Source organism: Sus scrofa, chromosome 13 (assembly GCF_000003025.6).
Source record: "Sus scrofa isolate TJ Tabasco breed Duroc chromosome 13, Sscrofa11.1, whole genome shotgun sequence".
In the NCBI taxonomy this organism is placed as follows: Eukaryota; Metazoa; Chordata; class Mammalia; order Artiodactyla; family Suidae; genus Sus; species Sus scrofa.
Window position 1 is genome coordinate 36,169,587 of NC_010455.5, and position 27,031 is coordinate 36,196,617.

General features: G+C 43.5%; 1 long non-coding RNA gene across 1 annotated transcript in view; it reads right to left on the minus strand.

The window, feature by feature from the left end:
* LOC110256246 overlaps positions 1 to 9,166 on the minus strand; it is a 60,054-nt gene extending 50,888 nt beyond the window's left edge. The window contains exon 1 of the long non-coding RNA XR_002337582.1: positions 9,004 to 9,166. This is a non-coding gene — a long non-coding RNA (uncharacterized LOC110256246). The remainder of the gene's footprint in view (positions 1 to 9,003) is intronic.

Consider the following 27,031-nt stretch of genomic DNA (forward strand, 5'->3'; position numbering starts at 1 on the left):
ATATGCACATGCCTCGCTTTTAGAGGAACTTGAATCAGCATTCCAGATAACCTTCACCTCTGCTGTTAGGTCAGCTTCTGCGGCCTTTCTTAAAAGCAATAGCTCAATATTAAAAGAAACAAATGACCCAATCAAAAAATGGGTAGAAGGTCTAAATAGCTATTTCTCCAAAGAAGACATACAGATGGCTAAAAAGCACATGAAAAGACACTGAATATCATGAATTATTAGAGAAAAGCAAATCAAAAGCACACACTGGTCAGAATGGCCACCATCGAAAAGTCTACAAATAATAAATGCTGGAGAGGGTGTGGCAAAAAGAAAACCCTCCTATACTGGTGGGAATGTAAATTGGTATAGCCACTATGGAAAACAGTATGGACCGTCCTTAAAAATATGACAATAGAGTTACCATATAACCCAGCAATCCCACTCCTGGACATATATCTGGAGAAAACTTTAATTCAAAAGGTACATGCACCCCAAAGTACACAGCAGCACTATCTACAATAGCCAAGACATGGAAACAATTTAATGTCCATTGATAGATGAATGGATAAAAAAGATGTGATGTATACATTACACACACACACACACACACACACACACGTAAATATTTCTCAGCAATAAAGAAGAAGGAAATAATGCCATTTGCAGCAACATGAGTACACCTAGGAGATTATCATACAGAGAAAGACAAATATAATATGATATCACTAATATGTTGAAACTGAAAAATGATAAAATAACTTATTTGCAAAACAGAAACAGACTTACAGAAATAAAAAAAACCAAACTTATGCTTACCAAAGGGGAAAGGGCAGAAGGAGGAATAAATTAGAACTTTAGAATTAGCAGATACAAACTACTATAAATAAAATAAACAAACAACAGGGTCCCACAGTATAGCATAGGGAGCTGTATTCAATATCTTGTGATAACTTACAATGCAAAAGAATTTTAAAAAGAATATAGATATATAGTATATAATCATTTTATATATATAAAACATAACTGAATATCTTTGCTGTACACAAATTAACATTATTTATTTAATTTTTAAATTTATTTTTATTTTTATTGTTTTAATTACTCAATGAATTTCCATTTATAGTTGTATAATGATCATCACAATCCAATTTCACAGGATTTCCATCCCACAACCCAAGCACATCCCCCCACCCCCCAAACTGTCTCCTCCAGAGACCATAAGTTTTTCAATGTCTGTGAGTCAGCATCTGTTCTGCAAAGAAGTTCCGTCTGTCCTTTTTTCATTTTTTTTTGGTCCTTTTTTCAGATTCCACATGTCAGTGAAAGCATTTGATATTGATGACTCATTGTATGGCTGACTTCACTTAGCATGATAATTTCTAGGTCAATCCATGATGCTAAAAATGTTGGTATTTCGTTCTTTTTAATGGCTGAGTAATAGTCCATTTTGTATATGTACCCCATCTTCTTGATCCACTCCTCTGTCAATGGACATTTAGGTTGTTTCCATGTTTTGGCTATTGTAAATAGTGCTGCAATGAACATCAGAGTACATGTGTCTTTGCGAGTCATGGTTTTCTCTAGATAGATGCCCAGGAGTGGGATTGCTGGATCAAATGGTAGTTCTATGTTTAGTTTTCTGAGGAATCTCCATACTGCTTTCCACAGTGGTTGCACCAATTTACAATCCCAGTAACAATGTACTAGGGTTCCCTTTTCTCTACACCCTCTCTAGCACTTATTGTTTGTAGACTTTTTGATGATGGTCATTCTGGCTGGTGTAAGGTGGTACCTCATCATGGTTTTGATTTGCATTTCTCTAATTATAAGTGATGTTGAACATCTTTTCGTATTTATTGGCCATCTGTATGTCTTCTTTGGAGAAGTGACTGTTTAGATCTTCTGCCCATTTTGTGATGGGGTTGTTTGTTTTTTTGGTATGGAGCTACAGAAGGTATTTATAAATTTTGGAGATTAATCCCTTGTCAGTCACTTCATTTGCAAAGATTTTCTCCCATTCTATGGGTTCTTTTCGTTTTGTTTAGGGTTTCCTTTGCTGTGCAGAAACTTTTTGGTTTGATTAGGTCCCATTTGCTTATGTTTGTTTTTATTGTCAATAGTCTAAGAGGTGGATCTGAGAAGATGTTGCTGTGGTTTACGTCAGAGAGTGTTTGGCCTATGTTTTCCTCTAAGAGTTTTATAGTGTCTGGTCTTATATCTAGGTCTTTAATCCATTTTGAGTTTATTTTTGTGTATGGTGTGAGGAAGTGTTCTAATTTCATTCTTTTCCATGTGGCTGTCCAGTTTTCCCAGCAGCAGTTATTTAAGGGCTTGTCTTTTCTCCATTGTCTATTCTTGCCTCTTTTGTCATAGATGAGTTGGCTGTAGGTGTGTGGGTTTAATTCTAGGCTTTCTATCCTGTTCCACTGTTCTGTCTTTGTGCCAGTACCATATGGTTTTGATGACTATTGCTTTGTAGTATAGTCTGAAGTCCAGGAGCCTGATTCCTCCAGCTCCATTTTTGTTTTTCAGGATGTCTTTGGCTCTTCTGGGTCTTTTGTGCTTCCAAACAAACTTTAAAATACTTTGTTCTAGTTCTGTGAAAAATATCCTTGGTAATTTGATGGGGATTGCATTGAATCTGTAGATTGCCTTAGGTAGTATAGTCATTTTGATAATATTAACTCTTCCAATCCACGAGCATGGTATATCTTTCCATCTATTTGTGTCATCTTTGATTTCTTTCATCAGTGTCTTCTAGTTTTCAGAGTACAGGTCTTTTGTCTCTTTAGGTAGGTTTACTCCTAGGGATTTTATTCTTTTGGATGCGATGATAAATGGGATTGCTTCCCTAATTTCTTTTTCTGCTCTTTCACTGTTAGTGTATAGAAATGCCATTGACTTCTGTGTATTAATTTTGTATCCTGTGACTTTGCCAAATTCATGGATGAGCTCTAGCAGTTTTCTGGTAGAGTCTTTAGGATTCTCTAGGCATAGTATCATGTCATCTGCATATAGTGATAGTTTTACTTCTTCCTTTCCAATTTGGATTCCTTTTATTTCTTTTACTTCTCTGATCGTTGTGGCTAGGACTTGCAGAACTATGTTGAAGAGTAGTGGCGAGAGCAGACATCCTTGTCTTGTTCCTGATCTCAGTGGCAATTCTTTCAGCTTTTCACCATTGAGAATGTTAGCTGTGGGTTTGTCATATATGGCCTTTATCATGTTGAAGTAGGGTCCCTCTATGCCCACTTTCTGAAGGGTTTTTTTAATCAGAAATGGGTGTTGGATTTTGTCAAAGGCTTTTTCCGTGTCTATTGGGAGGATCCTATGGTTTTTATTCTTCAGTTTGTTAATGTGGTGTATCACACTGATGGATTTGTGGATATTGAAGAACCCTTGCATCCCTGGGATAAATCCCACTTGATCATGATGTACAATCCTTTTAATGTATTGTTGGTGATTGGTCCATTCATCTTTTCTGTTTCATCTTGGTTTAGTCTTGGAAGATTGTACTTTTCTAAGAATTTGTCCATTTCTTCTAGGTTTTCCTTTTTTTTTTGGTCTTTTTAGCTATTTCTTGGGCCGCTCCCACGGCATATGGAGGTTCCCAGGCTAGGGGTTGAATCGGAGCTGTAGCTACCGGCCTACATCAGAGCCACAGCAACGCGGGATCCAAGCCACATCTGCAAACTACACCATAGCTCACAGCAACACTGGATCGCTAACCCACTGAGCAAGGGCAGGGACTGAACCCGCAACCTCATGGTTCCTAGTCGGATTCGTTAACCACTGCGCCACGACGGGAACTCCTAGGTTTTCCATTTTATTGGCATATAGTTGCGTATAGTAGTCTCTTATCCTTTGTATTTCTGTGATGTCTGTTTTTACTTCTCCCTTTTCATTTCTAATTTTATTGATTTGAGTCTCCTCTCTTTTTTTCTTGAGAAGTCTGGCTAAGTGTTTATCAATTTTGTTGATCTTTTCCAAGGACCAGCTTTTCATTTCATTGATCCTTTCTATGGTTTTCTTTGTTTCTGTTTCATTGATTTCTGCTCTGATCTTTATGATTTCTTCTACTAACTTCAGGTCTTGTCTGTTCTTATCTCTCAAGCTGCTTTAGATGTAAAGTTAGTTTGTTAATTTGAGCTTTTTCTTGTTTCCTGAGGTAGGCGTGTATTGCTATAAAATTTCCTCGTAGAATGGCTTTTGCTTCATCCCATAAGTTTTGGAGGGTCTTATCTCTGTTGTCCTTTGCCTCTAGGTATTTTTTTAATTTCCTCTTTGATTTCTTCAGTGATCCATTGTTTCTTTGGTAGAATGTTGTTTAGTCTCCACATCTTTGTGTTTTTTGCAGTTTTTTTCTTATTGATTTCCAGTCATATGATGTTGTGTTTGGAAAAGATGCTTGATATGATTTCAATTTTCTTAAATTTACCAAGGTGGGATTTGTAGCCCAGGATGTGATCAGTCTTAGAGAATGGTCCATGTGCACTTGAGAAGAATGTGTATTCTGTTGCTTTTGGATGGAATGTCCTATAAATATCTATTAAGTCTATCTGGTTTAATGCTTCATTCAGGGCCTGTGTTTCCTTATTGATTTTCTGTCTGAATGATCTGTCCATTGCTGTAAGTGGGGTGTTAAATTCCCCACTATGATTGTGTTATTGATGATTTGTCCTTTTAAGGTTGTTAGCAGTTGCCTTATGTATTATGGTGAACCTATGTTGGATGTGTAGATATTTAAAATTATTGTATCTTCTTATTGGATTGTTCCTTTGATCATTATGTAGTGACCTTTCTTGTCCATTAAAATATTCTTTTATTTATTTATTTATTTATTTGTCTTTTAGCCATTTCTTAGGCTGGTCCCGCGGCATATGGAGGTTCCCACACTAGGGGTCTAATCGGAGCTGTAGCCGCCAGCCTATTTCAGAGCCACAGCAACGTGGGATCTGAGCCACGTCTGTGACCTACACCACAACTCATGGCAATGCTGAATCCTTAACCCACTGTGTGAGGCCAGGGATCAAATCTGCAACCTCATGGTTCCTAGTTGGATTTGTTAACCACTGCGCCACGACGGGAACTCCAATATTCTTCATTTTAAAGTCTATTTTGTCTTTTATGAGTATTGCTATTCTAGCTTTCTTTTGATTCCCTTTTGCATGAAATATTTTCTTCCATCCTCTCACTCTCAATTTGTATGTGTCCCTAGAAGTGAAGTGGGTCTCTTGAAGACAGCATATATATGGGTCTTGTTTTTGTATCCATTCAGCCAGTCTATGTCTTTTGATTGGGGCATTTAGTCCATTAATATTTAAGGTAATTATTAATATGTATGTACTTATTGCCATTTTATTAATTGCTTTGGATTTGTTTTTGTTGCTCTTTTTTCTTCCCTTCTTCTCTTATTCTCTCCTCTTCTGGTTTGATGACTATGTTTAGTGTTGTATTTGAGTTGATTTTTCTTATTTGTTTGTGTATCAGTTGTAGATTTTTGGTTTGAAGTTATTCTTAAGTTTTGATATGAGTCTATATATATATGAGATTGTTTTAAGTTGTTGGTCTCTTAATTGCAAGTGCATCTCCAGCGTCCTGCGTTTGTACCCACCTCTTCTCATGATTTCTTATTTTGATGGCATAATTTTGTGTGGAAGATTTTCTATCTTTACCTTTATTGGTGAGCCTTGTCATTTGTGGTATTTTTGTTTCCTGTTGCTGCCTTTTCTTTTCTGCCTAGAGAAGTTCCTTCAGTATTTGTTGTAAGGCTGGTTTAGTCGGGCTGAATTCTCTTAGCTTTTGCTTATCTGTGAAGCTTTTGATTTCTCCTACAAATCTGAATGAGAGCCTTGCTGGATAAAGTAATCTTGGTTGGAGGTTTTTTCCTTTCATCACACTAAGCTTATCATGCCACTCCCTTCTGGCCTGCAGAGTTTCTGCTGAAAAATCTGCCAATAACCTTATTGGGGTTCCTTGTGCGTTATTTGTTTCTTTTCCCTAGCTGCTTTCAAGATTTTCTCTTTGTCTTTAATTTTGGTCAGTTTGATTAATATATGTCTTGGTGTATTCCTCCTTGGGTTTATTTTATATGGTACTCGTTGTGCTTCCCAGGTTTGAGTGAGTGGTTCCTTTCCCATGTTAGGGAATTATTTGGCTGTTATCTCTTGGAATATTTTTTATGTCCCTTTCTCTCTCTCTTCTCCTTCTGGTGTAGGAGAAAATGTCCTGATAAAAAGGTGGAAAGGAGAGACCCCAGCCATGATGACTAAGCAAAGTCCAGCCAACTGCCCCAACCACCCCTTCCCCACACATCTGCTTCTGCAAACTTGTTTCCGCATCTACTACCTTGCCTGACCTCACTCCGGTCTGACCAGCCAAGCATGGACCTGGAAGAGGTAGCCCATAAAAGCCTTGTGAAACCCTTCTTTGGGGCTGAGACTCCAGAGAGCGATCTCCTCTGAGCCTGGCAGCATAATAAACCCGAGTTCTCCAACTCTGAGTGCTTGCTTGGTTTCTTGATGGATAAAAGAGCTGATACACTGCAGCCACAGAACTGCTGGAGCTGGTGCACTATAGCCACAGGGCTGTCACCAGAGCTGATATGCTGTGTGGGACAGGGCTGCTGGGCAGCTGCCATAACATTAGCACCCCTATAATATGGATGTTCGTACATTTAACATTGTCCCAGATTTCTCTGATACTCTCTTCATTTGTTTTCAATCTTTTTTCTCTTTTCTGTTCTGCATCCATAATTTCCACTAATCTGCCCTCCACCTCGCTTATTCGTTCTTCCCTCCTGTATTCTGCTGTTAGCTGCTTCTAGTGAATTTTTGTTATTGTATTTTGCATCGCTTCTTGTTTAAGTTTTATATCTTGTATCTCTGCTCAGTGTGTCCTGTAAGTTATCCATCTTTGCCTCCAGTTTATTTCCAATGTCTTGTATCATCTTCAGCATCAACAGTCCAAAGTCTTTTTCCTGGAGGCTGAGAATCTCCTGATCACTTAGCTGATTGTCTGGGGTTTTTTTCTTTCTCCCTCATCTGAGTTATAGTTCTCTGTCTTTTCATTTTTATAGGTTTTTGGTGTGGTGATCTTTTTACAGATAATAGAGTTGTAGCCTCTCTTACTTCTGGTGGCTGCCCCCCTTGTGGCTGAAGTTGTATGGGGGCTTGCTGTAGGCTTCCTGATGGGAGGTGCTGATGCCTACCCACTGGTGGGTGGAGCTGATTCTTATCCCTCTGGTGGGTGGGGCTTAGTCTCTGGATGGGATTAGAGGCAGCTGTGTGCCTGGGGGTCTTTAGGCAGCCTGTTTACTGAGGGGTGGGTCTGTGATCACACCTGGATTGTTGTTTGTCCTGGGGCTCCTCAGTACTGACTGAGAAAATCTGGGTGGAAATGGCCACCTCCAGAGAAAGGCACAGCTGCTGAATATTCCCCAGAGCTTTGCTTCCAACATCCTTCCCTCACAACAAGCCACATTCACCCCTGTTTTCCCAGGATGTCCTCCCAGAACTGCAGTCAGGTTTGACCCAGATTCCTATGGAGATTTTGCCTTGCCCTGGGACCCAGTGCACATGAAAGTCTGTGTGCCTTTTAAGAATGGGGTCTCCATTTCCCCCAGTCCTGTGGAGCTCCTGTGCACAAGCCCCACTGGCCTTCAATGCCAGATGCTCTGGGGGCTCTTTCTCCCAGTGCCAGATCCCCACACGTGGGAGTTTGATGTAGGGCTCAGAAGTCTCACTCCTGTAGGTGAGTCTCTGTGAAACAGTTACTTTCCAGTCTGTGGGGCTTCCCACCCAGGAGGTATGGGGTCTCTTACGTCACATAATCACCCCTCCTACCTCTTGATGTGGCCTCCTCTTTTTCTTCGGGAGTAGGATATCTTTTTGAAGGTTTCTGGTCCATTTGGTTGAAGATTGCTCAGATTTTAGTTGTGAATTTTGTTGTTTTTAGGAGAGAAGTTGAGCTCCAGTCCTTCTATTTCACCATCTTAATCCCATCTCCCAAATTAACGCATTTTAAATTAACCACACTTCAATTAAAAAACAAAAACAAAAAACAGGGACCTACTGTATGACACAGGGGACCATATTTAATATGTTTCAACAACTTATAATGGAAAAGAATCTGAAAAATATGTATACATAGCATATAATTATATATAAAATATGTAAGCGAATCACTGTATATCTGAAACATTGTAAATCAACCATAGTTTAGTTTAAAAATATATTTTTTAAATTCTGCAAAAAAGATCTGTTTAGGAATATTCTCAAATTTAAGAAAAAGGAAGAAATAAACAAGATATTAATAAAATTATACTGCATTTTAAAAAACTTTCTGCGTTTTGGAGTTCCCATCTCTGTGTAGCAGAAACAAATCTGACTAGGAACCATGAGGCTGCAGGCTTGATCCCTGGCCTTGCTCAGTGGGTTAAAGATCCGTGAGCTGTGGTGTAGGCCAGCAGCTGCAGTGCCAATAAGACCCCTAGCCTGGGAACCTCCATATGCCACGGGTGTGGTCCTAAAAATCAAAAACACAAAAAACTTTCTGCTTTAAAAATAATGAAGAAAAAAAAAAAGCAACAGCAAGCCCAGAGCTTTGGCCCCTCATTTACTGTCCAACATCTTTTTTTTTCCAATCGTAACAGAAGCCAATAACTCCACAGCAGCCTCAGGGGTATCTGTGAGTTCCCCGTGCTTTCTTGATGTTTCCCATATATCAAACACAGCCAACATAGGACCCCACAGACTAGTGGATGGCCACCCTAGAATTTCCCCCACAACTTTCAGGCCCCACATTAGTGGACGACTCCCATTATTTCTCCTTCCTATTTCCCCAACATCCTGGCACTCATGGGAATCTCCTCAGCCTCCAGGCTGCTTCACCATTTGTCAGGCTGCAGCCTTCAAGCCCACATCCCCTGTACTTAACAAGCTTCAAGACCAAAAAAACAGCCCAGGGTCAGTGACAGAGACATCAATGACGTAATGGATAGAGGGAACTTACATGTATTAAGCAAGGTCCTAGAGCAACACCCCATTGCACGCAGTGGAAGGCAGGCAGGACATGGTGGCCATCCACACTGCTGCTCGTGGGTAGTGGGAAGTCACCTGGGAATTAATTTCCGGTCAGCCAGTTGGTTGCCAGGGAAACCAGCAGAGAAGAGCATGTCCCCACTGCCCCTTTGAGAAGCTATCATGGTGCAGGTGTTTTGATTTAAAGGTTAGAACACTCGCCAGCTGGGGCAGGGGAGAGCAGGTAGGAAGGTCAGTCATGTGAGTGGAGTGTAGGTAAAGCAGAGGGTGTACAGAGAGAAAGAGAATAGCCATTTTGGGTGGCCTTACCACACAGCTGGTGAAATAGAAAATAGTAAGATTTAAAGAATCTGGATTCCTACTTGACTGCCTCACTGTGATTTGGGGAAGTCCTCTAGATGCCTCTGGATCTCAGTTTTCTGATCTCTAAAATGGTGGCATGGATGAAAATTTGAAATGAATGAGATTTGCCTTTAACAGAATGATATAATTTCTATTCTGGCAGAGATACTCTTGGAAAGTCAGGGCTGATTCCTCCCTTCTGTGCCAGGTGAGGCTATCTTCATCTTGTTCCTTGCGCTGATCCAGAACTCTTCCACAAACCATTCACTGAGGCCTTCTTTATGCTAAACCCCATCTCTAGAATAATTCATGTCTGATGCTTCCCTGAAATCTCTACAACTCAAATACAATTGCCTTTCCTCACCTGCTAGTGGGGTGCCGGGCTGACTCACATTGCCTTGACCCAGCTGATTTGTTAGATTTGGGGGAATTCTATGAGGCAGTTATTAAGCACTGTTATTAAACATTAAATTATACATCCTTGGAATTAGTTATATTAAAAACAAAGATTAGGAGTTCCCGTCGTGGCGCAGTGGTTAACGAATCTGACTAGGAACAATGAGGTTGTGGGTTCGATCCCTGCCCTTGCTCAGTGGGTTAACGATCTGGCGTTGCCGTGAGCTGTGGTGTAGTTTGCAGACGTGGCTCGGATCCTGCGTTGCTGTGGCTCTGGCATAGGCTGGCAGCTATAGCTCCGATTCGACCCCTAGCCTGGGAACCTCCATATGCCGCGAGAGCGGCCCACGAAATAGCAAAAAAGACCAAAAAAAAACCAAAAAAAAACAAAGATTAGAAATACCCAAAATTCATCACTTCCCAGGGATCTTATGCTTTTTAGCCATAGCCATGCTCTGGAGGTTATTTGCATCTATTTTAGCAATATACTGGTGTGCCATAGCACAGGTCTTCCTAACTCTCTTCATGTTGGTAACTTGAAATTCGGCATGGCAGGAGTATTTACACCTTGGAAATCAGCAGATGTTACAAATAAAAGCTTTTCCCCTGAAAGCTGGTTGTTAAATACTTGCCAGCACCCCACTGCCCTTAGGCTCAGGGATAAGGCGGGCTTCCCAGAGGTGGGTTATGTGAGAACATGTAAGCCGTATTCAGTTCCATCAGCAAGTTGGCATGGCTTGCAGGCTGGAAGTTGATCTGTATTTGTCACCAATTTATTAATATAAATTCCTCCCAGCAAAGTTTTCCTAGCCTGTTCCTAAGAGGCAGATACACTTGATTCACCCACATGCCTATTATCATTGCGTTCCTGTTAGACTCTACAATTTAATTAACATGGAGCAGCCAAATGTTCCTTTTTTGCTCTCTTTCCTCACTTGCCCAAGGCACTAAGCAAAAACTAGAGAAGTCTTTGGTGTTTGGGCCACTTGCTGCTAAGTGCAGATGGTGTGCGGGCAAACTGCGCTTGGCAGGGAAAGAATTCCACACTCCCTCTCACCCCTACCAGGAAGACCCCATTGTTGCCCTGCCAACCATGAACAGGAGGGATGCCAGGCATTCCACCTGCTGGCCCCTCTACCCAGAGGGACAGGATGGAAGTCATTGTGATGTCCTGGAGAATATTAATCAAATAGCCTATTCCAATCTCCCATATCCACATCCAGTCTGCTGGGGTGGGTGAAGATAGTAAAGTGCCCGGTGGCTTTAAAGTAAGACCCTGGTTATCACTACAGGAAAGGACAGGGAAGCCTCAGAATGCTTCTGTGTGTACCCTGAGCTGTCTGACATGGGCTGAGGAAGGGCACCAGCATGGCCTGTAACAAAGCTGGAAGTGGCAGAAGATACACCAGGGATCTTTCTGGTTTGGTGTATTGGGAAGCCATTTGCTTTTATAGCTCAAATGACCCACTGAAGCCATGCGACTTTGAGGTTTGGGAATACCTTTTGCAAAAAGAATCTGCAGTGGATAAGTCCAGGCCCTGGTGGGAGGGGTCTTGGTATACAGACAAGGTGGTTGCAGGGGGTGGGCTTTGGAAGCCAACGATGAGGTTTGGTATCCCGTTCTTACCATCTTAGCATCCATTTCATCATCTTAAGCAGAGTTAAGAATACCATTTGCCACTTGTTTTGGGGATTAAATGGCAAATGTAAAAAACTTAGCAGAGGGCCTGGCACCTTGCAAGCACTCAATAAATACTGGGGCTGGAGCCAGGGATGGGAGAGGGACATTTCATGCTCAGATCTCTTATACTGGTTCAATTTTTTTAATTATGTGTTTATAATATGTATTTTTTAAGATATAAGAAATAATGCTACGAAGTTCCCGTCGTGGCTCAGTGGTTAACGAATTTGACTAGGAACCATGAGGTTGTGGGTTCGATCCCTGGCCTTGCTCAGTGAGTTGGGGATCCAATGTTGCCGTGAGCTGTGATGTAGGTCGTAGACGAGGCTCAGATCCCACATTGCTGTGGCTGTGGTATAGGCTGGTGGCTACAACTCTGATTTGAACCCTAGCCTGGGAACCTCCATGTGCCACAGGAGCAACCCAAGAAATGGCAAAAAGACAAAAAAAATTAAAAAATAAAAAAAATAAAAATAAATGCTACATAAGCAGAGTTTTAATAGGTTGGGAAAAGATGAGAAAGGTCCACAAATCTCCCTCCTAAGTATCTTTTTACCTCATCTATAAAATGGGGGAGTAATAGCACTGATATCATGGGATGTTTGTGAGGATGAGGTCTGAGCCCCCAGCCTGGCATGTGGTGGTCGCTCTGTAAAAGTGCCCCTCCCCCATTCAGTTAGTGAGAAACCTGTAGCCTGAGACCTTGCATACAGCCTGCTCTTCCAGCCTGTGTCTGCCATCCTCACACCCAGCACTTAGTGTGGTCTCTAGGGAAGAGAATCCCTGCAACTAGTCTGGGCAGGAACCTCAAGCTCAGTGCTGAGTCTGAACCTCTTCTGCAGGATGGTCAATTCCCGTTACCAGTTTCTGGAAGGTGGTCAGCAGGCAGATTCTTTAGGTGCTGCTGGCTTGTCCTGACTCTGGTTACCTGCGGGCAAGGATGCAGGATTTGGGAAGACAAAGGGAGCTCCACCATCTTTCTGTTTGGCAAGGATGAGAGGTTTGGCAGGACAGTTAGGTGACACAGACTAAATGTGCGAGGGAAGGTTGAACAGGTTTGAAAAGCTACCCCTTGAAAGTTACAGCAAACCCACGGCAACCTGCCTGAGATAATTGAAAAATCCCAGGGGCACATCAGCTTTGGGCTCTGTTGGATCCATGAGTTAAGGTTCAAGCAATGTTACCATATCTCAGTTCTGTTCTCCTTGGCTTCCTTCTCAGACAAGAAAACTGCCCATGGCTCTGGGTCCTCAGCCTGGTGGGTGGACACCCAGTGGGAAAGGAGAACCCACTTCTCCCTCAGCACAAAAGTCTCACCACATCCCTCTGACTTGATCAGGCCCCAGAACCCAATTCTGAACCAATGATTCCTGCCAGGAGAATCTGATCAGCGACTGATTGAACTCCATGCAAAACACCTGGGCTGCAGTGGGAGCGAGGCAAGTTTATTAGAGGGAGGTGCCAATAGCAAGAGGAAGGATGAAGTGATCATGGCTGCATCCACTGTACCGGTTAGCTCAGAGTCTGGAGGCAACCTTGGGTCTTCCCGAATCAAGTCCCAGAGCCCCCAGGCTTTCCCCCTGTGGGGCTCTTTGATTGGGGCTTTGGCCTGGCTTCTAACTTCAGGTTGGGCTCCCCACCATCAGCACCACCTTCTTGTAACCCGCCAGGGCAGCTGGGAACCTCAGCCTCCTTCCAGCCTCTTAGGAATCATGTCCTCACTATCCTTCTGAGTCTGTCAGTGGGGAGTTTGTGCCTGACTCCCTGAGCAACATAGTGGGGATGACAGAGCTGCAGAGGGGAATGGCTGCATGGTGGTCCTCAAAGACTGGATCCCTCCCAGGCACTGTGACTGGCTTCCCAGACTGGAGAGAGGAGCAAAAGAGTCTCTGCATCCAGGAACCAGGCTGGCCTGGTCCTGAGTAGCAGCAGTGACCATGGTGACCAAAGGCCAGAGGTCCTCCCTGAATGTTCCAGACATGATATGACCTGAACCTGAAATAGCACTGGTCGGGCAAGAGGAGTGCTGGGAAGAAGACTCATCTGGTAAGTAGGAACTTGGAGGGATTTAATTTAATGGAGAAAAATTAAGTAACTTGATGTTTTCAGATTCAGACCTCCTTGACCAGTAATAATCTAGAACACCTCCATTCTACCCAGCGTGGGGTTGGATGCCTTTACTTAAAGGATCCTATGTAAGGGTCTTTAGAGATGGTGACACCATCTTTTGTTAATATCTTCCCTTGTTTCTCAGCCTTTCTAGAAAGGGAGTCATCCTGAATGTTAACTGAAATCCTTCCTTTTCTCTCAGCCTGCCTTCAGCAGGGATAGAAAACAAGTCTTCACTCTTATTGATACTATTTATATTCTTCTGTCCCTCTAGAAGCAGGATCCTGTTAGGGGTTAAATTGCGTTCCCCACCCCACCCCCCCAAAAAAGATAGGCAGTAGTCTTAATCCCCAGGACCTCAAGAGTTGGCTTGATTTGGAGACAAGGTCTTTTAGAGGTAAGAAGTTAAAATGAGGTCACTAGGGTGGGCCCCTAATCCAGTATGACCGGTGTCCTTATAATAGGGAAATGTGGACACAAAGGCAGACTTGCATGCAGGGGAGACTGCGTGAAGACACAGGGTGAAGGTAGCAACTTACCAGCCAGTGAAAGAGGCTGGGAACAGATCTTTCTCTCAGCTCAAAGAAACCAACATTTTGACACCTGATCTTGGACTTCCAGGCTCCAGAACTGTGAGACAGTAAGAGGTCTGTTGTTTAAGCCACTCACTTTGTAGTACTTTGTTATGGCAGCCCTAGCAAACTAATACAGATTCCTACATCTTTTGGTCTCAGAGAGCACCTCTCTGATTCTAACCCATATTGGTTGTAAGAGATGGTACCAAAAATTAGCATGAGCAAAATGCAAATGGAGTGATAGATGTAATTGAAAAGTTCAAATTACCCCTAGGGTTTCTAGCTTCAGGTATGGCTGGATCAAGTGATCCAAGCAGCCATGATGGGGCCTTCTGTTAGCTCCATATTCAGTGGGTTCTCCTAGGTAAAAAGTTCTGTTGCCCCCAAAAAGGAAGAGTTGCTGGCCTAGGAAAACCAGCACTGCTATCATGCCTTGCTATGGTGTTCCAGCTAAGCAGGTGCATCCTTGAACCAGTGCTTCGGTATTGCTGGAATTTGGCCTCTGTCTGCCTGTGCCGAATTGAAATGCAAAGACAGAGTTTTCAGTAAAGGAGAAAAAAATAGCTTTATTGCTTTGCCAGGCAAAGATGAAGGGTCACAAAGGGCTAATGCCCTAAAGACTGTGCCCCCCATTAGAAAGAATTGCAAGGCATTTTATAGTAAAAAGGAGAAAAACAGGTTTTCAGATAGGAATCAGGATTGGGACAAATATGCATTCTTCTTTCTTTGGGAGAATCTTAGTCATCAAAGCTGGAGTCAGGAGATCTCCGTATGATCATGATGGTTGTCTTCGGGGTTATTTCCTAGAATTACAGTACTTGCAAAACGGGAATGTTGATCAGAACAAACTAGGGAAGTTCCTGGAAAACATCACGCGCTAATAATCTTTAACCTACAGGCAATTGTGCTCAGGGTGCCTAATCTTTAGCTTATGGGTGATTGTGTTTCGGGTACAATTAAGCCAGGGAGAAGGACAAGGAAGTACCCTAAGCTGTCCCTGACTGTTCCCCTTGGTCTTTGCATCCCCTCCCTTCCTTGATCAGCAACTGTCTGAACATGACCCTAGGAACTCAGGGAAGGTCATGGTAGCTGAATGAGGCCCATTTCCGAAGAACAAGAAATGGGGGAGACAGAAACGCTTTTGTGCCCGAGAGCCCCACAGGGACATGTTCAGTTTCTTCGATGCAAACCTTGCTGCCACCGCTAACCAGATGGACAAATTTACTTGACTTTTCTGTTCCTCATGTGTCCCCCCCTGTCATACAGAAACGGGATGACAGTACCTACCCTGGAGGGTACCAGGAACACTGACTCTGTGGGCTCCACACAATAGCACTTGGCACCCAGAAAGCTTTCCTTACACCTGTGTTCTCGTTGCCACGTTTCTTTAGTATGGCTTGATGAGGGGGCGGGGGGGGTGCTCCTTTAGACTGCAGTCTCCAAGAAACAGGTTCTACAGTAGGATTGCATGTGCTTGGATTTTATTAGGGGAAGGTTGTGAGCAAAAATGGAGAAGGAGATGGGAAAGCTCAGGGAGCCCTCTGACCCTAAGCCAGTCTGACCTTGCAAGGAGAGAGAGAGGGAGGCAAGGTGGAGGGGGAACCTGTCAGACCCTGGTGCTGCAGAAGTCCTCAAGCCAAAGGAGGCCATCAGAGGAGTCCCAGGGCTCCCCTGGTGTGGAACCAGGTTGGTAGCCCTGCCACACAGAGTGAGGGCTGGGAGCAGCTGGCGGGAGACATGGGTTCTGTGTAAACACCAGGATGAACTAGGAGTCGGCACTGGACCTTCTGTCCTCTGCATGCCCTGTACTTGAGGGTGTGTGAGGCTAATCTCATGGCCTCATAGACCCCTCTAGGCCTTGAGCTCCTTGAGGGCCCTGCCATCCCAGGGCCCACGTCATGTTTGTGGGAGGAGCAAACAGGTGCAGTCTGTAACCCTGAGGTGGTGTCCAACAGCGTTTCTTGAGCTGGTTTCTTTGCAGGGGAGAGTGCTCCTAAGTATTCTTTTCAATCTTCTGTCTGTACAAAAATTAACGAAATGACTACGTGTGTGCTCAGAGGGCTGACAGGCACTTCCTCTTTGAGCAGAAACTCCTTTCATGTGTAATCTGCCACAAATGCCTTCCCAGCTTTGTCCCCTACCACCTTCTGAGAAATGTTTCCCCATCATCCCTCTTTTGCCAATAAGCTGCCAAAGCTACAACTGAAAAATCAAAGAACATTTTTAATGAAAAAGGCCCTTTACATCCCTTTTGCTGCAAATCCACTGCAATCATTTTGAGACTGTTAGTGACATTTAAACCCTTCTAGATATTCCTATGCTAGAGGGAGGATGTTCTTGTAACACAGTCTCAAATAGTAAAAAAATCTCTTTACATTTCACCTGTGACCTTTCCTTTCACATAATGTCAGCAATATATAAACCAAATGTTTGAAGTTTGAAGACAATTTTTGGTACCTGGGTATCAGACACACTCGCCATTATTCACATTCATTATTCAGAAAGTGTCTTTGGAGTACCTCTTTAAGGCTAATTTGCTTATGCATGTCTCTTTTGTACTTCAAGCTATCTGAACATGGTACACTCACTTTTTTTTTTTTTTTAAATATCCTTTTTGGAGTTACCTTGTGGAGCAGCGGGTTAAGGATATGGTGTCACTGCAGTGGCTTGAGTTGCTGATGTGGCTCAGGTTCGATCCCTGGCCTGGGAACTTCCACGTGCTGTGGGCTTGGCCAAAAAAATACCTTTTCACATTAATAGGGATTTCTTAAATGAAGCATCCTGACAAACTGATCCTCCCTTGGTAAAGCGTAGAATGAGTAGCTAGCATTTGAAAAACCAGTTAGTTGGGAACAAAGTAAGCTTTGTTTTTTCACTGATGAGTAATAGATGTCCCTTGGCAATCTTGGTTGGAAGCTACATCTAAGAATTTTTAAGCACCTACTAGTGCCAGAACTTTGTCTGCCGTATCTTTTTTAATCCTCACAGCATCCCTGCAAACTAGGGGTTATCATTCTACTAAAAAGAGAAACCACAGGCTCCAAATGAAGGCATTTGTGCTAAGCACCATGTCAGCAACCCAAAACTTAATACCTAGCCTAACTGCAGTTACATCCTCCCCCAGGAATGTAGTATTAGCCCGTTGTCTAGAATGTTCTGGTCAGTACCAATGAGATAATCTGCCACTTAGTCCTCTTCTGTTCCCCATAGGTGGGTTCCCTAAGCCTGAAACAATCTACTCTTTTCCTTCTTCTGCCTATAAAAAATTTTCATTCTGTATAGCTCCTTTGAGCCTCACTTACAAACAGGTGAATCGCTCATTAAAGGCATTTAGATCTTTAAAATGTACTTGGTTGAATTTTTTTTTTTTTTTTTTTTTTGTCTTTTTGCCTTTTCTAGGGCCGCTCCTGTGGCATACGGAGATTCCCAGGCTAGGGGTCTAATCAGAGCTGTAGCCGCCGGCCTACGCCAGAGCCACAGCAATGCGGGATCCGAGCCTAGTCTGCAACCTACATACACCACAGCTCATGGCAACGCCAGATCCTTAACCCACTGAGCAAGGCCAGTGATCGAACCTGCAACCTTATGGTTCCCAGTCAGATTCGTTAACCACTGAGCCACGACGGGAACTCCTTGGTTGAATTTTTTAATAACAGTTTCTAATTTACAGATAAGGAAAGTGAGGCTCAGACAGATGGGTTAACTTGTCTAATTATGACTTGTGTCCTGCTCTCTGACCTGTCAGCATGTGAAAATGAAGCTGTCTCTCCTTGGTTGCTCTACAAGTCATAGTGGAGGTGGTGATTGGGTGACATGAAGAGTCCCACCCAGTCCACCTGGATCAGAACTGAGGGTGGGGTTCACACCCAGGCATCTGTTTGAAAAGCTCTCCTCATCCTGGGTGATCCTGTGTGCCACTGGGGTTGATAGAGAATGACCGCCCTGGGAGATGCAAATTCAAATCCATGGGCAGCACCTGGCTACTTTGAGGAGCTTTTGTTTGGAACAGTTCTGTCTTCCCCACAAGGACTTGGTTGTAGTTCTCCTGCTTGGGCAGGGAGAGAAAACAGAGATGTTTGTGCTAAAAAGGGAATGGGTTGATTTGGGCTCAAGAAACAGGAAAGATGTGCTTGTTGCTGAGAAGGGAAGTTTAATAGACACTACGATTTTTTTATTCCCCCAATTCCTCCTCCCTTCTTATGGTAATAGTGCTCTGTGTTTGGGGGAGACAGCCACCCCTCCCTCACTATGATCCATGTACTGCTGCAGACACAGACATGTGACTCAGGCATGGCTATCAGGAAACAGTATCCCCAGTTCAGGGATTGGTCTAGGATGGGCACGTGACCCAAACCCACTACTCACGTCCCATCATCCAATGTGGAGATTATTACTTGGATTTCCAAAGAGATGCACTCTTTCTTTTTCCCTCTTAGATGTGGATCTGTAAGAGCCTGGAGGTGCAGAGAGCCATCTTGGTTTCCTAAGGGAAGAGTTTAGATTGGAGCCAACAAGAATAAGACAGGGCTGAGAAGTAGAAGGAGACCAAGCCTTTGGACTTTGGACCCAGCAGAAGCTGGCTTATGAACTTCATAGTTAAGGGAGACAGTAAATCCCCCTTTTGCTTAAAATGGTTTGGATTGCATCTTTTTTGGTCACTTCCATCCAAAATGAGTTCTAACTGACCCAGGCTATCAGACATCAGACTCACATAAATATAAATAAAGGAAATATGCTTTTCTGATAGTAATTACATCTAGGCTTTCATTCCATAAATATTTATTGAGCTTCTGTTACGTGCCATTCAATCTCCTACGTGCTGTAAGAAATTCAGAAGCAGCCCTCAAGGGACAGATGGCTTGACTGAAAGAGGATTTGAAGCAGAAGACAAGGGTAAAACAAGGTGGGCAGGGAAGATGCCCCAGGATGTAGATCATATGGTGGAGGGGGCCAGGGGATGCTCACACTGAGGAAAGGCTTCTCTTGTAGCCATAGGACAGTATCTTCCTGTCCTCCAACTTGTACAGGACAAGTGCTCAGTAAATCCTAAAAAGATGGATGGCTTTGTGGAAGGTTCAGCAACTGAGATATAGGGTAGCTGAACCCTTGAGCCAGGCTGCAAAGCAGAAAGGTGGGAAATCACAGACCCCTGTCCATAATTTATGCTGACTGGATGGTCTGGTGGAAGTGGGGATGCTTTACCTATTTAGGAACAGAGAAGTGAACTCAGTTCAAACCGTATGTCCAACTGATTTCTATCCTTTAGGCAGAACATCCTAGATTGGTCTTTGTCCTTAGGTTTCTTGATAACTAGTCCTTTTTAAAGAAATAACAAAATCATTGATTTTTTTCTGATTGTAATTTTTCCATGCTTACAAAATTTATATGGAATACATAAACACAAAAAGAGAAGGAAACTCTGATAATCCTACCAATAAGAAATAATCACCACTAAAACACACACACAGAGAACCATACTAATTTAATCCACTTTAACATTATGTCATATTTTTCCTTGTCAACAAACAGAGCTATACATTATTGTTTTAATGGCTGCTGAATATTCCATTGCAGGGAAAAACCAAAATTAATTGAACCAATTTTCTGTTGTTGAACATTTAGGTTGATTTGAGTTTTATGCTATTACAAAAGCACTGACTGAATGAACATCCTTACAGTTAAAATAGTGTGCATTCAAAATTATTTCCTTTGGATAAAATTCCTAGCAATGGAATTGCTGGGTCTAATGATGCATCCTTTTAAAGCTCTGTGACATACGTTGACAGTCTGACTTCTGCTACTGACCCCAAAAGAAACTAGTCCTCTACCCTCTCGCCATTCCTGGGTGCTACCATTTTTCTTTCTCTTTTGCCCATCTGAAGGGCAGGGAGGTGGAACCTTGGCAATAGTGTGGGGCAGGGGATCATATGGGTCTCTCCTGTTCTTTCTATAAAGCTCCCTGACATGGACCTTTCTCTTGGACATGGGTCTGACCACAACAGCAAGTACCCCTCTAGGAATATGCTCCTGGGCTTGGAGAGGCCAGCAACCGCATTTTTTTCAGCCTTAGGTTCCAGGAGAATGAGGTCCTTCTGCTCTTAGTCACAGTCCAGTGTTCCTCAGACCACTGAAGATGCCAGGTTCCTGGCACAGCGTGGAGATGGACGGAGAGTGAAAGAGCAGGTGCTGTTAGCCAACCAGCAAGAACTGGGAATTCTCTCGGTGGCAGCAGGGGCTTTTATTAAGCTGAAGTAGCTTGAAGTCCAAGCTACTTCAAAAGATTCAAGGAGGGAGTTCCCATTGTGGTGCAGTGGGGAAAAAATCCGACGAATAACTGTGAGGATGTGAGGTTGATGCCTGGCCTCACTCAGTGGGCTGGGGATCCAGTGCTGCTGTGAGCTGTGGTGTATGTAGGTCGCAATGTGGCTCACATCCCGCGTTGTAGTTGCTGTGGCTGTGGTGTAGGCCAGTGGCTATAGTTCCTATTCGACCACTAGCCTGGGAACTTTAAGTACACGGTGTGGCCCTAAAAAGGAAGGAAATCCAAGGCTCTGAGGAAATTAGGGATGATTACAGCATGCATTTTTTTTGGGAAAAAAGGCCTAGTTTATTCTTACCACAATTACTATTTTTTCCCTCTTTCTCCCCATGAAAATTTAATACTGTACTCTCAGCAAGGAGGCTTCTTCTTAATTGACAGGCACACCCTCAACTGAAGCATCTCAGGGAAGCCAAATGAAAACTAAGAGAAGACCCAGTGTGACAGACAAGCCCCCCCTAACCAAGAGGTGTGCTCTGGGAGTTTCTGCAGACTGAATCCAGAACAAGTCTCCCTCGCTCATTTGTTACTAAAGGCCTGCTCTGAGGCACACCCAGGGCTAGCTCAGAGCCCGTTCAGGAAGATCACTGCTCATAGTCTTCTAAGGGATTTTCCTCCAATTCCTGAAGCCCTGTGGTGTAGTGAAATATCATAGGCCTTGGAGTCCTGAGGACCTTGGTTCCATTCTTGTTGGGATGTTGGGAACACTCATTATTTCTCCTCTCCGCATCTCGGTTTCCTCATCTGTGAGATGGGGTGGTAGTGATCCCTAGCTTCGTAGAGTTGTGAGGATTCAGCAAGGTGATCCACATAAAGTGCTTAGCATACAGCTGGATGCACAGAAGGCACTCGATAAATCATAGCTCTCCTATGATTACCAACTGTAAGGTGGAGAGAATGATTCATCACCAGGGCCGTTATAAAAGATGAAATGAAATAAGGATTGTTAAGTGCCTTTTACCTAGAAAGTTCTCATGAATTGGCTATTAGGGGGCCATTTCTCTATGTTAGAAATATCATTCTCAACGGGTTAGAGATATGGAGGGGCAGGAAGACTCAGGTCTAAGGGAGCTATTGAATTCTAAAACAGAAGCTGTATGTTTTAGAGTTCCTGCTATGGCACAGTGAATTAAGGATCTGGCATTGCTGCAACTGTAGTGTAGGTCTCAGCTCCTGCTCAGATTTGATCCCTGGCCCTGAGAATTTCCATGTGCCACGAGTGCAGCTGAAAAAGAAAAAAGTTGTAGGTTTTCACTTTTGTATATTTTTATAGCAGTGCTGGATCCTTTAACATACTGCACGAGGCCAGGGACAAAACCTATGCCTCCACGTGACCCAAGCTGCTGCAGTTGGATTCTTAACCCACTGGGCCACAGTGAGAACTCCAGTTTCAACTTTTACAAGTAGACTTCTCCCCTTGAAGGGTCACCATAAATATGCAATGCGGAGGGAATAATCACTGTTTGAGAAGACAAAATGTCTTTTATTTTTTTAATGGCAAGGTAATAGTGGAATTCATCTGGAGAAAACCTCTTGGGGGATGAGAGAAAAGGGGTTAGTGACCCAAGGGCCTAAAGAGACTACAGCCAGCAAGAGACAGCCCTGGCCAGGGAACAGTGGGTAGATTTGAGGGATCTATCCATGCTCAGCGTTCAGCCCCTGGCCTGTGCTGTAATTACCTTTGGCTGACTCCAGATTTTATACGGGTCAGTTACACATAGAGCCTTCACTGGTGGCACTTGGGAAATGAAGTGAAGGTGGCTTTGCTCATGCTTGAGGAGAAGGGGCTGGAGGCGTGAGTTCCGGGCAGGAAGTCAAGAGCAAGAGAGGACAGGAACACATGCCCTTGAGCTACTGGAGAAGACTTTGGACCTGTCACCAACAGTGGGATGACAATGTAAGTCATCTTAGGTATTAAAGCAGAGGATGACTGTCCCAGAAGGCTGAAGAATTCAAATAAACCTTCAGGATGAGTTGCTTATTAAGTAGGTTTCTAGGAAGGTCTCTTATAATTTTAAGTGCTTGGAAACAAAACAAAACAAAATGCAACATATGCATGAATGTCTGGGGAGTATATCGTGCCAATTTTTTTGCGAAGCCAAGGTGATTGGCGATTTCTGCCACAGTACAGAGATGAGCTTTGACAACTCAAAACTGTGTGTACAGCAGCCTTGAATACAGATTCCAAAATGCTTTTTCAGTCCCAGAGGGACCAATTTGGCACTCAGGGCACACAACCTTCTCCATGTGCCACCTCAAGCTTTGGCATGGAAATCAAGGAAGAGGAGCTTAATGATAAATTAGAACATTCCCTTTGGGTAAAAATTACCTGTCACTTAAAACCCAAGCTAGGAAATCCTCCTTATTTTGCCAGTTGGTTGTGTAAACATCCACTAGCCCTGCCCAGATTTGAGCCACCCTTGGAGCGAGTGGATATTTGTTTAAGGGGAAGAGTGTCCAGGATTTTTTCCCCTTTGTAATGGAGCCAGATGATTTCTCCCATCTGTTTGGCAGTGCAATGAATTGTTAAATACATTGTACAACAATATGGGAAGGAAGAAGAGGGAGGAATATAGAAGGCAGAGAAGAACCTTATGAATCCATGAACTTCAAACTGGGCAGAAGGAAGTGGAAGAAACAAGAGTAAAATTTAGTTTGAAGGGAGGGAAGGGAATAGAAAGGAGGATTCCTCTGCATGAGGGTTTGTGACAATCATGTAGAAACAGATGCTGTTTGGGGGGAACCTCCTATGTGCTAGCCCTGGGCTAGCAAGTATGACAAGCAAAAGTAGGCTTGGTTCCTTTTCTCATGGAGCTTGCCCACTGTGATCTCTAGCTTTGGGGTAGATTCCCTGGCAAAGGTCCTGTCCAATAATAGGTTAGGACCTCTCCAGCATCACCATGCTCATCCCTATCTTTCCCCTTCAGTCATTCAGGAATCTTGTAGTTTTTCCATCCCATTGGTCTCTCTCCCCTGTCTTCTGTTCCTCACACATATTCTTTAGCTGACCCTCTCCCCTTTACCTTAGCTGAGATGCTCCCCATTTCCTGGGTAACTTTCCTTACCCCAGAATAGGTTTGATTCACCTGCTTTATATTCCCATATTTCCCCAGACGGTTTAATGAATAATTAGTAACTAAGGCCTCAGGTCTGTCTGCCCACTACTCTGCGAGTTCTGGGACAGAGCCTGTGTTGTTTTCTAGTGCCTAGCCCTGGGCATGGCACAGGATAGATACTCCATAAATGGGGGAAATGAGAGCTTTATTTTTCATAGCCTAGAAGTTACAGGTCTTAAGTTAATATTTTTAAAATGGCTGCACCCATGGCATATAGACATTCCCAGGTGAGGGATCAAATCTGAGTCATAGCTGAGACCTACTCCACAGCTGTGGCAACACTGGATTCTTAACACACTGCATCACTGTGGGAACTCCTTAATTCAATTTTTTAACCTTAGATTATTAGTCCTTTTCCCCCTGCTTCTATAACATATAGTTATTTCTTTATTAGTACATTTAGTTTTTACCCACACATCAAGGCAAAAAAAAAAAAAATGGAAATATGAGATTAAAGAAATAGGCAAATTTTCTTCTATCATAATAATCAGGTCTTATTAAGTAAGAGAATGATTAATGAACCCAATTAGAATCTGTGAGGACCAGGTTCGATCCCTGGCCTTGCTCAGTGGATTAAGGATCTGGCATTGCTCTGAGCTGTGGTGTAGTTTGCAGATGCAGCTCAGATCCTGAGTTGCTGTGGCTGTGGTGTAGGCCAGCAGATAAAGCTCTGAATTGACCCCCAGCCTGGGAACCTCCATATGCCATGGGTGTGGCCCTCAAAAAATGGAGGGGAAAAAAAGAAAAAGAATGGAAATTTTTCGTCAAGGGGAAAACTGGAGAATTGGTAAAGACGTTGCTCTAAATCTCAGACTTAGAGGAAGCACTCCATTTTAAACTGTATAGTATTAATCTATGATCATGGTATCTCTCGTTTCTCACATTTGAAAAAGAAACACACATTGTCATTGTGACTTAAGATTGCAATGCTTTATGAAGGCTTTAAAAGCCCAAGAACACTGAAAAAGAGAAAATCTGCACCAGAAAATGTAAGCAAGGAAATAGGCTTTCTTGATGCTAAATTTTCTGTGGTTCTGATACCAGTGTGGGAAGATGCATTTCTGTGTAAAGTGCACACCCATGTATGCCAGATTGCACTTAGATTTACTGGCCTGCAGGGAAATTGATAAGTGCTGTGGCCTCTATTGCAAGGTCAACTCCATGAAATACAATCTTCTTCAATGTGGATTTTTCAGAAACTGCAACTGCCTCTAAGTGGTCTTCAAAGGGTTAACACAGCCACAACAGAAAATGACAGTCACTCTGTTTGTAACTGATTTCATTAAATTGAGTGGTGGCCAAAATTGCTAAGAACCTAGCGAGAATCATATGGGTCATGAGAAGAAATTCAAGAGCATGTGAAGAGCCATAGACCAGGATTCCTGACCTAAAACTACAGCTTACAAAGCAGGGCAGCTTGGCAAGTCACTCCTGCACAAGCCTCACTTTCCTTTCTGTAAAACGGGTTTAATAACAGCTCCTAGGGTCTGTAAGATGCCCAGCCATACCTGAACCTAGTAAATATTCAACAGGAGGAAGCTGGTGTGCCTCTTCCCTCAGCTCAGGGTTGTGAGAACACCAGGTCACAGGCCAGCAGGCCCTCTAGTTGAATATCACTTTTAAAGTTTCTGCAGGGTCAGAAAACTTTTCCTCCACTTTAGAGGTTTGGTTTGTTAGAAGTAGGGCCCTGATGGGATTCCTAGGGCCATTAGGAAGTTCAAATACTGTCTTGGCTATACTGCAAAGAGACTTCTGGGGGCCAATTTTTCTTCCAATTAAATGCACTTAAGAGAGTGTTGGTCCAGGAGTAAAGGAGACTGCAATGAGAAAAACAATGAAAAGAAAGGGGGGGAAAAGCAGTACACCCAGCTGACTAGCTCTTACATAAATAAATAAATTAAATAAATAAATACATAAATAAATAAAATTTTAAAAGCCAGATCCTCAGCTATTTTGCCCACTTTGCTGGCTAATACCATGTGCTCAGAGGGGAGGCATGTCCACACTCAGGGCTCTGGTCTACCCAGGCGCGCAGGGTTCCTGGGAGAGCTGGGTGCACCTTGAGGGGTGGTCTGGCACAGCCTCTTGATGCCCCTCTTCAGGTGGTCCCTCAAGGCTGCACTTGGGCTTGCATTTATGTGGCTCACTCTCTCATGTTGCAAGCCTGCCGCTAATTGACCTGCTGTTTTCTTTATTTCCCTGTTAATAGCTTTTCTTCCCCATGCCATCTGGGGACCCAGGAGGAGCATCCCGTCTCCCCCCTGCAGGGCACTGCCTGACTTTTTCTGCCTCTTCCCCATTAGAGACCTGGCTTCCCAGCATCCTGTCCCAAGGATTCTGCCGTAGGACCCAGGAGACGGGGTGCACAGAGCGCCCCTTGATGGCAGCAGCGAGCCTTCCTGGGAGCACCCCTGCCCTGTCCGCTTCCCCGGCTCTGGGGCTTCCGCAGCCAGTGTATGTGAAGTCTTCCAGCAGTTCCAGGGCTTCTGGAAGCACCATTCCGGCTTTATTAAAAGAGGGAGGCAGAGCTGTCAACATCCTGTAAAATGCAGAGTGAGGCAGCAGCCTTGGACTACTCCTGTGTTCTTTGATGGATGGAACACATTCTTCCTGAGCACTTAATGGCACCAGGCTCTGACCAGCTCCGAATTGCTGAGCTCTCTGTTTTGGCCATAGAAGTGTGACGGGCTTGTGTCCTCCCCACACTCCTCCAAGGGTGCGTGCATCATGATCAGGGGTCAGAGTGAAATGCCCGGGAGTACAGGAGTAACGCCTTGGATTTTTCTCTTGGTGAATTCTCTTCCCTTACTCCTCGTTTATTTGCATGAGGGTGACTGCATTCTAATGAGGTGGAGGAGGGCCTGGACTGATCTAAACCCATCAATACATCCCACCCCTGGCCATAGGGATTGGGTCAAGCACTGAGTACGACCAGCAGAGGCCAGGCAGCACCAGGGCCAGGGTAATGGCCCCACTATTGGAGGAGAAAAGGTTCCTTTGACCCAATTGGGAGAGGTGAGGGAGATGGAGAGAAAGCCAGCCCTGGATGACTGACCAGGGCTTAATAATTTTATTTAAAGCTACCAACTTTTTTACTTGGAAGGAAACTTAATATCCTTATCATAAATAGCAAAACAGTATTGTTTGGCATAAACAAATATATTGAAAATAAAGCCATATTATTAAATGCTGATTTGATCCCATCGCTAGCTACAGCTATTGAGCCTAAGGCTCCTTGTCTCTTCCTTAAAATCAGATTCTAGCAAGTTATTAGAGAAATGTCAAATGAGGATTTCTACCTTGAGTAATATGAACAATTGAAAGTCAGTTTAATAACATGTCCACCTTTGTCTAAAACCACCTTACAGACTGCTCTTTGTATGTTTCCTACATGTGAAGCAATGTTATCTGTACTCAGTAGAAGTGACAACAACACTTTAAACCTGGGGGATTCTAGGAAG